Genomic DNA, 13,482 nt, shown 5'->3' with positions numbered 1-13,482 from the left:
TTCATCAAAAGATTTTCAACTAATTTTCAGAGGACAAAAAACAGCATTTAAAAAAGTAAAAACTAGGGCTGAAACTAATAATTATCTTATTGAACAAATCAATTATATATATAATAGTTATAAAAATGGTTTGTCCACTGATTGTTTTGTTTTGACCAACATTTCAACACAAAATATTCAGTTTATAATCACATATGACAAATAAAAACAGCAAATCATCACATCAGAGAAGCTTTAACCAGCAAATGTTTGCTTGAAAATTAGCTAAAAAGATTAATCGATTATCAAAGTATTTTTCTGTTGATCCATTAATCAACTAATTGTTGCAGCTCCAGTCAAAACCACTTTTTTGGCATTCTTTCTTTAAAAAAATGGATTATCAAAATAGCTGAATAGTTGATTCACATTCCGTCTAACGACTAACTGATTAATTGACCAATAAATTCAGCTTTAGTTACAATAATACAACAGTTATTTGAGCAGCAGTCCTCTGCACTAATAACTGTTCCCACAATAAAGCCAGTCTCATTGCATTTGCAGAACAGATACGAAAGCAGACACCCTGGAGTGATTATCAACAATAATTATCATGAAACATCTGATTCAGAGGCAGAGGTGAAAGCAGTCATCAGTCACAGGACATTTGATTTAGCATGTTTGATGCAGTGTTTACTGGAGCTACGATTAGGCTAGTCAGACAATCACAGCTAATGGAAAAAAAGGAAAAGAAAAACATTGGCATTTTTGGGGTTTGGAGTCTCCAGGCGAGATAATCCATCAATGGCCCAAACAGACCTTGGAATGAGTGAATCTATGTGTTGACAATGCCTGCGTATGTTTGTAATCAACAGTACATGAGAGGGAATACAACAGAGTTGCAGTGTTCCAAGCCTAAGTCTTATATTTACAGCCAAGCAAATTGTGGCCAGAAGCAGCAGATGCAATAAACACAATCTCTCTCTGTCTGTTTCTCTGTCTCTCCCTCTCTCCCCTTTTCCCTCTGATAGCAAAGAAAACAGCCCACTTCTGGGGTGTGCAGCAAATTAAATTTACTGTAGTTAATAGAGTGAGCCTATGCTGCTAAATGTCAATTTCCTGACCAAGTCCTTCCCCTTGGAGAATGATTAGCTAATTTGAGGCTGGGGATAAATGGGCTAATGCAGGACACACACAGATAAACAGCCACAGTTGGACCCCATGCCAAGCCCTTCCCCTGCTTTACATTTTATTGGCCTTATTATCTCCAGGGAAAATGGGTCCCCCAATGGCCTAAACATATTTTCATTTCTAATAAAAGGCCCTTGCTGGTTGCCCCCACGTACAACCCCCCCACACACATGCGCTGCCCCCTCACAGCCTCCTTCCTCCATTCCTCCCTCGTTTCAGCATCCAATCCATTAAATCGGAGCTCTGCAATTGGCTGGGACCATTTTCCTGGTGAATTATCAATAGAGTAATTATGCTGCATGTTGGGAGCTCGGCTGAAGCTTATCGCCACTGACCCCCCAGTGTGCGCCAGGATATGATCCCTCACCACAGCCCATTGGGGTAATTATGTGGTTGGGTGTGAAGCTGGATGGTGTGTTACCCTTATCAGTCTGTATTCTATTTCTGTTTTCATTGAAAATTGGACATTAATGGCAGCTACGCGATACCACTAGTGTCAGATACAGGTGAACGTCTCCAATGGAATCTGACCCCGGTTAAATCATTATTCATACTACACAGTGTAGGAACGGGGAACACGTGGACACACACACACACACAAAAAGACCAATCATCCTCACTGTTCCTTTAACTTTATCTTCCCCCTATTCGAGCAGCAGTGACGGACATTCATATTGTTTCTTCGTTTCCCCAACCACCATCCTCTGCTGGGGAGACAAAACAAAGTCCATATTGTATTTGTTCCAAGGCAGAAAAGACCAACACAACTGCTGGGAACACCACAAGTGATGTTCTCAGTGATGCCCCGAGCAGCATTAGGCCAGAGTGATGCAGCAGTGATTAATGGCTATGTAACTTAAACCCTATCGCATTTCAGTGGACACTGGCGACAGTGACCCCTGTCTGACCAGAGTCTTTCTTACCAACAATACACTAAAAGCAAGAGGTATCATGGGATCTAGACATACAGTTGTATCATTGTGTTTAAAAATGACCATCTCAGTTTCCTGGTTAGATATTGTATTAATGATAAGGAATAAAAATAACTGATCGCTATAATGTGAGTAGGATTTTAAATTGGAATTGTTTAACTGAAGGTTTTGCATCTTACCATCATTTTGACTTGATTGTTTTTGTTCATCCACAGAAGCTACTGTAAATGTGTCAATATAGAGAGCTGAAGTCACGTTCCACTTTTAAGTTAGCCTCCAGCCTCCGTGCCACTACCCTCCACGGGACAGTGTATTTGTCTCTTTTTCATTCATCTTTCTGAAAAGCTGAAATGCGACTCTAGAGTTATCTATGCATATTCTATTTTGAGCTAAATGGTTATCTACTACTGTAATATCTAGTTAAGTCTAAGCACTTCGTCTTTTAACAAAGATGTTACAAAATTATTTTGTTAACAACTACAACTTTTGTGAGTCCAAGCCGTAGGAGCACTATCCTTTTCTTTATCTAATCTTTGTAAAATGATGAAGTAGTCTGCTTCCACATGCAAGTACCAGCAGTAGACCCCCATTAAGCTAAATATGGACTGAAAATCGCAGCATCATGTTTTAGCATTGAGAGAAAGATTGGAGAGAAATCGTCTACAAAAAATGGACAACAAAAGCCAGGGGAACTGAGGCTAGCCCAGAGGTGATGCAGGACTGATCCAACAACTATTAATTACAATTACAAAATCACAATATGCCTTTAAACAATATTGTGTAATGTTGGATAGACTAGACAGAGATGATGTGATATGAAATTTGTTAAAAAGTATAGGTGGTGCTATCTGGCCTAAACTAGCCTAGAAAAATACACTCAAAAATCATAGTAGTTTTCTGATGAACTTCTTCTAGATAAAGTGATTTTGTAACTGCTGAGGTGGCATTCAGAAACCCTAACATTTGTTTCACATCTTTGGTGTTTATTCTTTGTATCATTATTGTATCTTACTTGACTTGCTTACTTGTCTTAACCAACCCAACACGCTGGTGGTACAGGCCTATCAAGTAAAATCTTCAATTTGAGTACCCTCCAGCCACACACACACACAAAAGCTTGCCAGTCGAGTTTTCCAAGCAATAGACAGATTGAAAAAGAAACAGGCCTATTGAAAGTGGGAAGATCCATATTTGAAGAACTTCATTAATGCGCTGTTCCCCGCCGAGTTATTTCCAGTGACAGAGCACACAGCAGCAGCTTCATGTTCAAGTTAAAAGTCACTTTTCTTTTTTCTGCCATTTCAATGTGTCTAAAAGCACCTTGAGTGAGCAATGTGCATTTCCTGCTGCCAAAAGACGTGGAAAACAGCTGTTCCTGCCTGACGCTGCCTGCTGAATGGAATGCAAATATGTTAACCATCCAGAATTTATTACTTTTGAGTGCTCTTCAAACGCAACGGCAGACACAAGTTTAATTTATGATATTCCTCTAATTATGAGAGCTGTTGAAATCATTTCCCAAGCTGCTTCCTTCTTCCAAGCAGCCACATTATCTGTTCCCTCGGTTCACAGTACATGCCCGCACACACACACACACACAGTCATCCACCATGCACGCCCCCACACAGAAACATAAATATACATACACACACGCATGCTAAATAACACACAAGGAATCACTGCAAAGTAGCTGATTGTGAGCACAATTAACACAGCAAAGACAGAGCATGAAAGATTCACAGAAATGTTTTTTCTTCGTCCCCCTCTGCTTCATAAAAGCAATGTTTAGATTTGTCATAATCTTCAGTTTGCTTTTAATTTAGCAGTCGTCAACACAAACGTCTGCAATGCCCTGCTATGCTGTAAAGCAGAAATGAGACCCCATGCAGGCCACCCACTCACTACCCCCCCATAGCCACCCAAACACACACACACACACACACACGGTTACAGCCACAAGCCACAAGGTCAAGTCATTTAGCAGAGTTCAAAGGCCTTCAAAGACCCCTCAGATCTATATGAACCTACAACGGCCAGCCAACGATGAGGGAAAAGATGACTTTCTGCTGCAAGATGTGGTTTCCACGTGCGCGCATGAATGCGTGTATATGTGCATGCCAGTGTGTGTGCATCGCTGCATGTGTTGATTACCCGGCGTCTTCATTGGCGCATATGCCCAGTGTCACTCAGCCTCCTCATCGCAATCCTAAACTTGGCCGTCTGGTGTGCACCCGCGACCTCTGACCTCTGTGCAGCCGCAGCTCGACATGACACCCATTAGCAGCTGGAGCCGAAGGGGGCCCTGGCTCAGCCACTCAGCTCAGGCACAAGGTCAAGTGGAGGTCACACTTAGACTAGGTGCTAACTTGCCAACTTGCCAACTCGCTCACAGCCACTCCCGTAACTGAAACCCACTTTTTCCCTCCTTCCATCCATCATGGCCCAGAACAATTAGTTACGCCGAGTTAGGAGAGAGTTGTTTTTGGTTGTCATTGCATCCATCTGTAAGAGGGTGGGAAGCAGGGAGGGAGAAAAAGTTGAAGGACGGCGGAGGAGGAGGAGGAGGAGGAGGAGGAGGAGGAAGAGGAGGAGGAGGAGTGCAGACTAGACAAAGGAAGACAATAGGTGAAGGACAGCAGGAGGCTATGGAAGGAAAAGTAGCGATAAGATAAAGAAAAAAGGTTTTAAAAGTTGGGGAGTCAAGGGTAACAAAAAAAGGGGGAGAATGAAAAAGAAAAGAAAAAAAACAATTGGGACTTATGGAGAAGACAGAGCAGACAGCCGTGCTTCACATCAAGCTGGCTCCAATTAGCAGGTGTGCTCTCAGATGCTCGCTCTCCCTCTCTCTCTGGTCAGGGAAGATGTATTTTTCTGCCTTTTATACGCACGTATTTATGAAGTGGTAGGAGATCTGAGGGCCCTTAGCATAACAGCCTTTTATTGTTTAAATGTGGACTGCTCGGCCCCGTGTGCTTAAGTGATTTAGGAACCTCACAACTCCGGTATAAGAAAAATCATAAACGCTGAGACAAACCATGTGGGTGGACTGTAAAAGGCACCGAGGAACGGGCCGACAAAAAGCAGACACACATTCCACTACTAAAGGGAAACTACACTTAATTAAACACCCAAGACACAACTGGAATAGTGCCCTGTAAAAAACATAGCACTATTAGTTTCCCCTCTTCAGTGGAATAACATAAAGTTGTCTTCTGACGGAACAGAGGCTTGTCTCATAAAGAAGTTTCTAAAAATCATTTTTTTATGAACTGCTGTCAAAATTGAACAAGGAGAAGGAGAGAGAGAGACGAACACAGAAAAAGAGAGATCAAGAAATGAATAGAAAGAGAAAACACTCCACCCTCTGACGAAAAAAAAAAGGCTCTCCCCTCCACAACATCTGTCGCTAATCATAGTCTACATGTCCCATGCACAGAATTAGAAGTGGCCCGTAAAGATGGCAGATTTTACCTTCTTTTACCTTTTACCTGGTGATCTTTGTGAAGCACAGCAGCACTTTGACACCGACCCATAAGCATATCAACCTTTTCTGGTGAGATATATAGGTAGCTGCATACACAACATCCCAAAATGTTTTTTCTTATCTCAACAGAAAGTTATTGCAGCTAAGGTCAATATAATTGATATATTTTATTTATATTTCTTATCTATTTTATATCTTTATATTTTCTATCTATTTTATCCAGACCCTGTTAATCTGTAGTGAGAATGGCAAGTGTTTTAATATTCAAGTGAAGGAATCAAAAGATTGATTTGATTTGCTATGCGCTGTTGAAAACAGGATCCAGATGATGCCGCATGTTACATTGATGGCATGAATGCCATTCATCACACATCTGCAGTAGCACATGAGAGACAGGGTGCACACTTTGTTATCCCACTTTTTTCTGAGTGTCAATATCCCGCAGAGTTTACAGAGAAATCTGGCAAACTTCCACTCCAACAAAACTGTTGACTGCATTTAAAATAATTACATTTTTCGTGCTTTGATTTCGAGCCAAAATCACAACGTCGGGTTCTCTGTTCAACCAGTCACAGAAGTGTTCTGCTCTTTGTTCAGCCAATCATACGACAGTTGGCCACGTATCCTTTGGGCGATCCATCTATCTCCACTTCCTCCTCATGTCCTCGACTCTGCCAAAACCCAAATGGATAGACAGAACAAAAAAGGAAGACAAATTTCAAATAGAAAAACTCATGCGCATGCTGAGAAAGTGTTTCATTACTTTCAAAAAGATTGTCAAGGTTTCAGTCAAGGCGCACATGATCCCTGTTTCATTTGTCTGCCATTCTCTTTCATTTTTCTCTTCTTTTTCCACAAATAAATTACTAAACGTGTGAGTGAAACCACATGCTTGTGTGTGTGTCAGTGTGTGTGTGTGTTTGTGTGGTTCCTTCGCTTGTCCAAAATGAACTGACAAGTGCAGGCAGTGGTTCCATTAGCTGGCAATTTGCTCTCAAGTTGTCCGGGAGGGAGAGGAGGAATGACGGGGTTTTTTGGCAGGACTACGCACATGGCTCTGCTTAGGACGAGTTAAGTGAGGTGCTCACACACATAATCCTAGGCCATCATTCAAACACTCTCAGAACACATACACTCTCAAACATGCAAGGTCTTACATGTGAATATGACACAGCCTAAATGGAGATCAATGCCTCAAATAATGAAAATATAAATCTATTGTTAACATGCACATATTTACTAATGCTTAAAAACCCATTGATAAATGTGTATTAAAAAGTCTACACTAAGTATCTGTCTGAATAGGACTGTGCCAGCATATCATAAAGACAAACTATATAAGTCTACACACGCTTCCTCAGGAGAATGATGGTGTCCATATGGTTTGCGCCAGAGCATAACTAGAGTACAAGGTAAACACGCCTGACTGAGGTTTGTCCATGCATGCTCTCTTAGCATGAGTCTCTACGGACTGGCTCAAAACCTGGCCACTGAATCACACACAGCACATAAACATACTTCCCTCCCTCCCTGTGTGTGAGTGTGTGTAGCATGTTTAAGAGTGAAAAGAAGAAATGTGGACAGACGGTGGTGTTTATCTGTGCATAAATTAAGAGCAGAAGCTGTTAATTAAAAGGGGGAAAATAAGCACAGATAAAAATAAAACTTTGCTAATCGGCTACTTGGCAAGGTGACCTCTGAGTGCACCGGGCGTCATTCTAGGACCCGCTGTCGTGCTGGGCAAGTGGAATAGGGGGGCAATGTGTAGGTCCGACTATCAGCAGCAGGCAACTGGTAGAGCCCCCCTCCTCTTTACTCTCTCTCTCCCTATGTATTACTCTCTTTCTATCTCTCTCTCCCCCTCCTTCTCCGCCCAGAGCGTTATTAGACCCAGGGCTCCACTGCGGCTCCAAACAGCTCAATGACAACACACAGGGCCTGCCAATTAGAAATAATTAGACAGTCATTTCAGTGGCAAGTCTTTTTAAGTGCATATATAACGATGCAATGATGCTTATTAGCCGGCCTGAGCCAGCGAGGACCAGGGCCTCAAACGCTTTGGCGCTGGAGAAAATAATTATGCCAGTGATCACAAAGCGAGCTGCACATCTCTGTACTTCACCTCCACGCGTTTCAAAAATCCACTTCATTAGCTCCCGTAATTAATCCTCCATTAATTGCAGGAAAAGCCCAGTTTACCTCCCTTCGTTTCTAATTATCATCTTATAAATAGTTATGGTTCTAATTAATGTGTTCATTAGGCAGGATATTTCTCTCAAAGCCTCGCTGGGAGCCAAAGGTCCGGCTCGGCTCTCTCTGAAGCCTAACCAGCCAGAAGGTGAGGCCATCCTGCCTGCATTTGCTTTTATTTTACTACATTCAACCTCCTAATTGGCATTTAAAACCCAATTTGGAAGAACTTCAAGAAGCTTAAATAGGAGAGAGAGACAGAGAGAAGGCAGGAAGGAAAGAGAGAGAGATACATTTGGTGTTCATTTTCCTATGCCAGAGCTAAAAGCGTTTCTCTCTCCGTCTTTCTCTTGGTCTGGCCAGACGGATGAGCCTTTTCACTGTCATAAAGTGAACACAATGAGGGCTGATTGCATGGTATTAGTCTTTGGCATTATAGAGCTTTTATTTGCAAAACAGTGTAAGTGTGTCTCTACTAAAGAAATAACAGTAGGAGTGTCATACTTAATGGGTTTCAGTCATCAAACAGCCAAATTTTGTCTTTGGTATACTGACATAAAGTGACTAGTCTGGTCTCTATGATACTTAAATTAATCACACAAGATTTGCATTCATTCACACAGCTTTCAAAAAGGAAAATTACTCAATGATTAAAGTGGTAAAATGCTTTTGTCAACTTTTGTTGAATTTCAAAACCTATATAAACTTGCAGAATTTATACTGCAATAAGAATTGATTGTACATTTAAGGGGAATCATGCATCTTCAAATATGCTCTAGCTCAGGATAAGAATTCTTTTTTAAAATTTAATTAAATTAAATTAGCAAATAGTGATTATTTCACAGTTTCACTACTACACATCTCACTATCTGTTACATTATCTTTATTGTTATTATTATTTATGACTTTTGTTCTGTATCCCTTTTTGATGAGTCAGTATATTAAATGCTACTTATAAACAAGTGTGTCTATCTCTCTTGTGTACCAGTATTTGACTATGAGTGGCCATCTGATAAAACATGTTATGAAGAACAAAAAAAACAATAAGAATTCTTCCCTCCTCCACACTCAAAAATGTGATCAAGAGAAAATAAAAGATACAAATAACTAGAAAAGAAAAGCTGTTACAAATTAGACACTCTTGATTAAGGGCTACAGTATGTGCCTTTAACAACCTACTTATTTAACCCTTACTTCATCTGGATGAACAAGAAGGCTAACTATGGAAAATATGCACAGGTGACTCTCACTTCACGCACCTCTGATGTCTCCAGAAAAACGCAAATCAGTGTGCTTGAGTAATTTCTGACGCACTGATTCCGCAGCTGATGCCTGAGAGATTCCTCCTCTCCCCTTCTTCATACAACGCCTAAAAACGACCTTTTCAAGCCAAGGCTATAACATAGCAGGATTTATGTGTCCCTATTCCCAGTTTGTTTAACAGATGGATAAAAAGAGAAAAGGGACAACTCTTTGATGTCAAACTAGTCTTTGTTTGGGACCATCGGACTAGCTCCCTCATTTGATCGACTATGTGAGAGGACTGGTGTGATGCCTTTTGTGAGGTGAATTTTGTGTGTGTGTGTTACACAGTGCAGACTCTACAGCTAGGTTGCTACCCAGGGGAGTGGACTAGTGTGTTGTGAGCCTGCAGGATGGAGGGGTGCAGTGGAGTAGGTTAGGGGGGTTGGCGGCTTGGCAGAAGTGAGGGGGGGGTTTTCCTCTGGCGGTAGAGGGGAACACTGCTTGCGGCAAGGCGGGGATGAAAGAGGCTGTCTGTGTCAGTCACTTATTCCTCCCTTTGGTAAATAAAGGTTTCTGACAACAAAGCCGAGAAGCGCTTGACTGGCCTTTACAGCAGATAAATAAAAAAGACAACACAGAGAAAGAGAGTAAGACAGAGGGAGAGAGAGGAAAAGAGAGAAACACAACAAACGCGTTCAGATCTCACGACTGGAAGCATGTTGATTTTTATGGAGTAGAGAAGACGCAGACGAACTAAACCAGGTCATCTTTCAGTTTAAATCAACACTTTGCAAGTCCAGTAATAGGGGAAGAAGGAAGAAAGGGGAGAAGAAAAAGATGTTGAGAGTCCGTGGGATAACAGACAGATGGATGAAAAACAGCCAGGAGCCTGCTCTTAAATTCCAGTATAGTACACTCCAGACTAACCTAAGACCACTATAAAACTGTGAGAACACTAAGTGAGATACTGCAACTTAAAGAAGAAAAAGGACTAAGGGATTGTTCGCATTCTTCCTCATCTTATTTCCCATCCATCAGCACCATCATTCATGCCTTATGGTTCTCTCATAATGGCAAGATCTCAGCGGTTTGTTGAGGAAACCAGATTTCACTTGTCATGTCCTCAAAACACACTCAGGGCTGTTTCTCTTATGAAGCCAGCAACACCCAGAACCACCTGCTACATCACACACTGTGTGAATAAATATATGTTGGACACAAATGCACAGAACCATTTTCAGCCTGCCACCTGACTGGGGAATTGCTGATCCAGGTGCAATGAAAAGCTGAGAGGCCACACTGCTCCCCCACAATAAAGTCGCTGATTTTCCTCACCCCACCTCTGTCTTCTTGCACTCAACCGCCTTCCACTCCTCCCTTCAGTTCCTCACCTCAGCCCTCCCCATTCCCAAGCCGCCTGGATGACCTTGCGCGCGCTCCATGTCGATGCTAGGCAGGAAAAGCTATCTAGCAGATGTACGACACCTCATCTCATACAGGGGAAAATTGCTGTGCGAAATAAATACCAGGCCATCGCTCAACCCCGGCATGCACTCATGCATGCACACACACACACACACACACAAACACACACGCCTGGACTCCTTCTGTGATCTCCAGTGCAGAAAGCAGAGCTCATGTTATGGAGCTAAAACATCCAGATTACCTAGTTCTAGAAGCAGCAAGACATGACAGGGTGGCTTAGTGGTTGACTGTCTCATAACCAGAAGACCAAGGCAATGAAACTAGCTAGCTCTGGGCACTGCTCTTTAGTCAACCCTGACCTCTGACCTCTGTGAAGGAGGACAGCAGAATGATCACTCAAGTGTCTCATTATTATTATTATTATTATTACATCCTATGTTTCATGTCAGCCTTAATGCAGGAGACTTGAACTGGGACCTAATCCGAACCTGGGGGCTTATTCATAACACATCCTATAAAGTTATATATTGCACTGAAATAAAAAACACTGCAATGGCATCGTGTGTAAAGCCAGAAATATGTTTTCAGAAAGTCATCAATAATGTCAATACATTTTTACACCATGAAAACATTTATAGATATCACTAATTCTGACTTATAGTAGCCAAACAACGCGAACATTTTTTAACTTTTAAAATGCTGTCTCTGGCTGTCTGTCTTGGCCCTGCCCATGTCCCACCGACAGTCCTTTCCCCTCGCTCTAACTAAGCACCAGTTCTGAACTCATCCCGGGATAATCCTGACTCTGGTCGGCTATCGTAGCACGGTGGGTGGTGTGTTTAGCTTGCTATCTATCTCCTCTAGGGGAAAGACAGATAATTAGAGGTCTCACTCTCCTTACAGTCATGACAGCAGCCCAGTGATGAAGCCGCTCCAGTGTTAGCAGGGCTAAACCCTGACGCTAGCACTCTGCCCTGCTAACTCAACACACTCCTGAAATATTAATGAGGAAAATGTAAGCATTTGTGTGTGCCCTGCAGTATATGCTCATCTATGTGAGTGCATGCATAACGTGTGAATATCCACCAATGAATGAAATGCTCAGCCTCTCTTTGATGGGTCAAGTGGTGGATTTGTCGCACCTGCCATTTCTCCACGTCTTCTAACAGCGCCTCTAAAGCTAACTGTTAAGTGAATGAAGGACTGACAGAATGACTGACTGGGCCACACACATTTAACTCCTGCTGTGACCACCCATAAAAGCCCAGCACTACACCGCTCCGCCGAGTTCACCTAAAGACGTGCCTGTGATCCGACTGTGATGAGAGGCTGTGTCGTCTTTGTTGGACTGGGTACATCAGATCACTGTACGCTGCTGCTGCCATGCTCCACTCTGCTCTCCCCCAGTGGACTAGGCCGTGACACCCCCCCCCCCCCCCCCCCCCACACACACACACACACACACACACACACACTCTCCATGAACATGAATTCACGCAAATCTGCACATACATGCATACGCTCGATCAACCTCACACATGCTCCGCTTGCTGGTGCGCACACAGGCAGGCACACACACACACATACACATACAGCCTGATATGCCTGTTCACATCAAAGAGAATAAACATTAATGGCAAATAGGTAATCTGCTCCTCTTGTCTGTTTTACATTTCAGGGCAAGATTGACTGCCTCTGGGGGACCTGGCCCTTCTCTGATTGAGGGCAGGAAAAAAAAGGAGAAAGAGAAAGAGACGAGAGAGGGAGTAAGCAACGGTAGATGGTAAACACAAGATAGAGCATTATTCTTATTTCATGTATCTCTTTATTTTTTATTTATACATGAGAGATTGAAAAGAAGGTAATAATATTCCCTCCCTTCAACCCACGACGGCCCCACTATGGTCCTAATCTTCTCCCCTGCAATATTCTGATGCAGACGTTATTATTCTCATTTCTTCTGAATAATATCCCTCTCTCAAGCCTATCTGTTCTCTCTACCAGTGCTCGCTTTTGTCTTTCCTCTTCATTTTCCTCCTTTAGGATCTTCTCCGCTCTCTCCCTCTCCCGACGCTAACTCGACCTATTCTCTCCACACTTTTTCCATTCTCTTCTAACTTCTCATCCCCTCTCTCTTTCTTCTCTCCAGTCGGTGTACTCGGTCTTCCTCTTGCTTCTCTCTTTCATATTCTGAAAGTGGTGCCGGGGTTGGTGTGGCTGGGGTGGGGGTGGCAGGCAGCACCTCATATCCTATCTGCGTATCAATCATGAGGTCCTGTCCACTCAATCCTCCTCTGATCCATCAGCCAGCCTCTCAGCCAGCTCGGGCAGCCTCATCCAGACACACACACACACACACACACACCACTGACTAATGGCAGTCAGGGCACCTGTGCACAGTACACACCAACCTGCTTTCATTCCAACACAGTGGACGCAGAAAGTGCAGTATCCCACAACAGAGCTGTACAGTACAGAACTATAATACCGCAGCCGCCCCTAGTATTGCAGAAAACACTCAAAACACTGAATGCATGATATGCACATGATTTGTCTTAATTAGTCCCATTTAGGGCATCAACTAACAATTATATTTATCATCAATTAATATCCCGATTCTTTTCTTGATTAATAGATGAATTATCTAGTCTAGTCTAGTCTGCTTGCAAATTACTGAAACAATTGATTATTAAAATAGTTATTTTTCTGTCGATCGACAATCAATTTGAATCATTTCATCTCTGATCCCATTCATCAGATGACACAAAAAATTTCAACTGGATTGTTCGAATGCTTTAACAGGAGCACACATGTGGCCGTCGACGACAAAGTTTTGCAGACACAAATTGCAGCTGCCATCACATAACTGCATAAATTTATCATCAATGCCATCATTTTGCACATCCCCACCTCCAACACCGCCCCCACCCCGTAACACCCCACCACGCACTCCCACCAACACCAGCCCAACCCACCTGCTCCTCGCTCACCGCTAAGCCGATTACACAACGCAACCCTCCTAATCACAGTACAGCGTTT

The 13,482-nt window shown here is 42.7% G+C and overlaps 1 protein-coding gene across 1 annotated transcript in view; it reads right to left on the bottom strand.

The window, feature by feature from the left end:
- Positions 1 to 13,482, bottom strand: part of rsrc1 (arginine/serine-rich coiled-coil 1) — a 111,871-nt gene that overhangs the window by 92,365 nt on the left and 6,024 nt on the right. The gene's annotated exons all lie outside the window — the stretch shown is intronic.

This window comes from Enoplosus armatus, chromosome 5, assembly GCF_043641665.1.
Source record: "Enoplosus armatus isolate fEnoArm2 chromosome 5, fEnoArm2.hap1, whole genome shotgun sequence".
NCBI lineage: Eukaryota > Metazoa > Chordata > Actinopteri > Centrarchiformes > Enoplosidae > Enoplosus > Enoplosus armatus.
The sequence above is the reverse complement of the archived record's forward strand: the minus strand, read 5'-3'. Positions and strand labels throughout refer to the sequence as shown.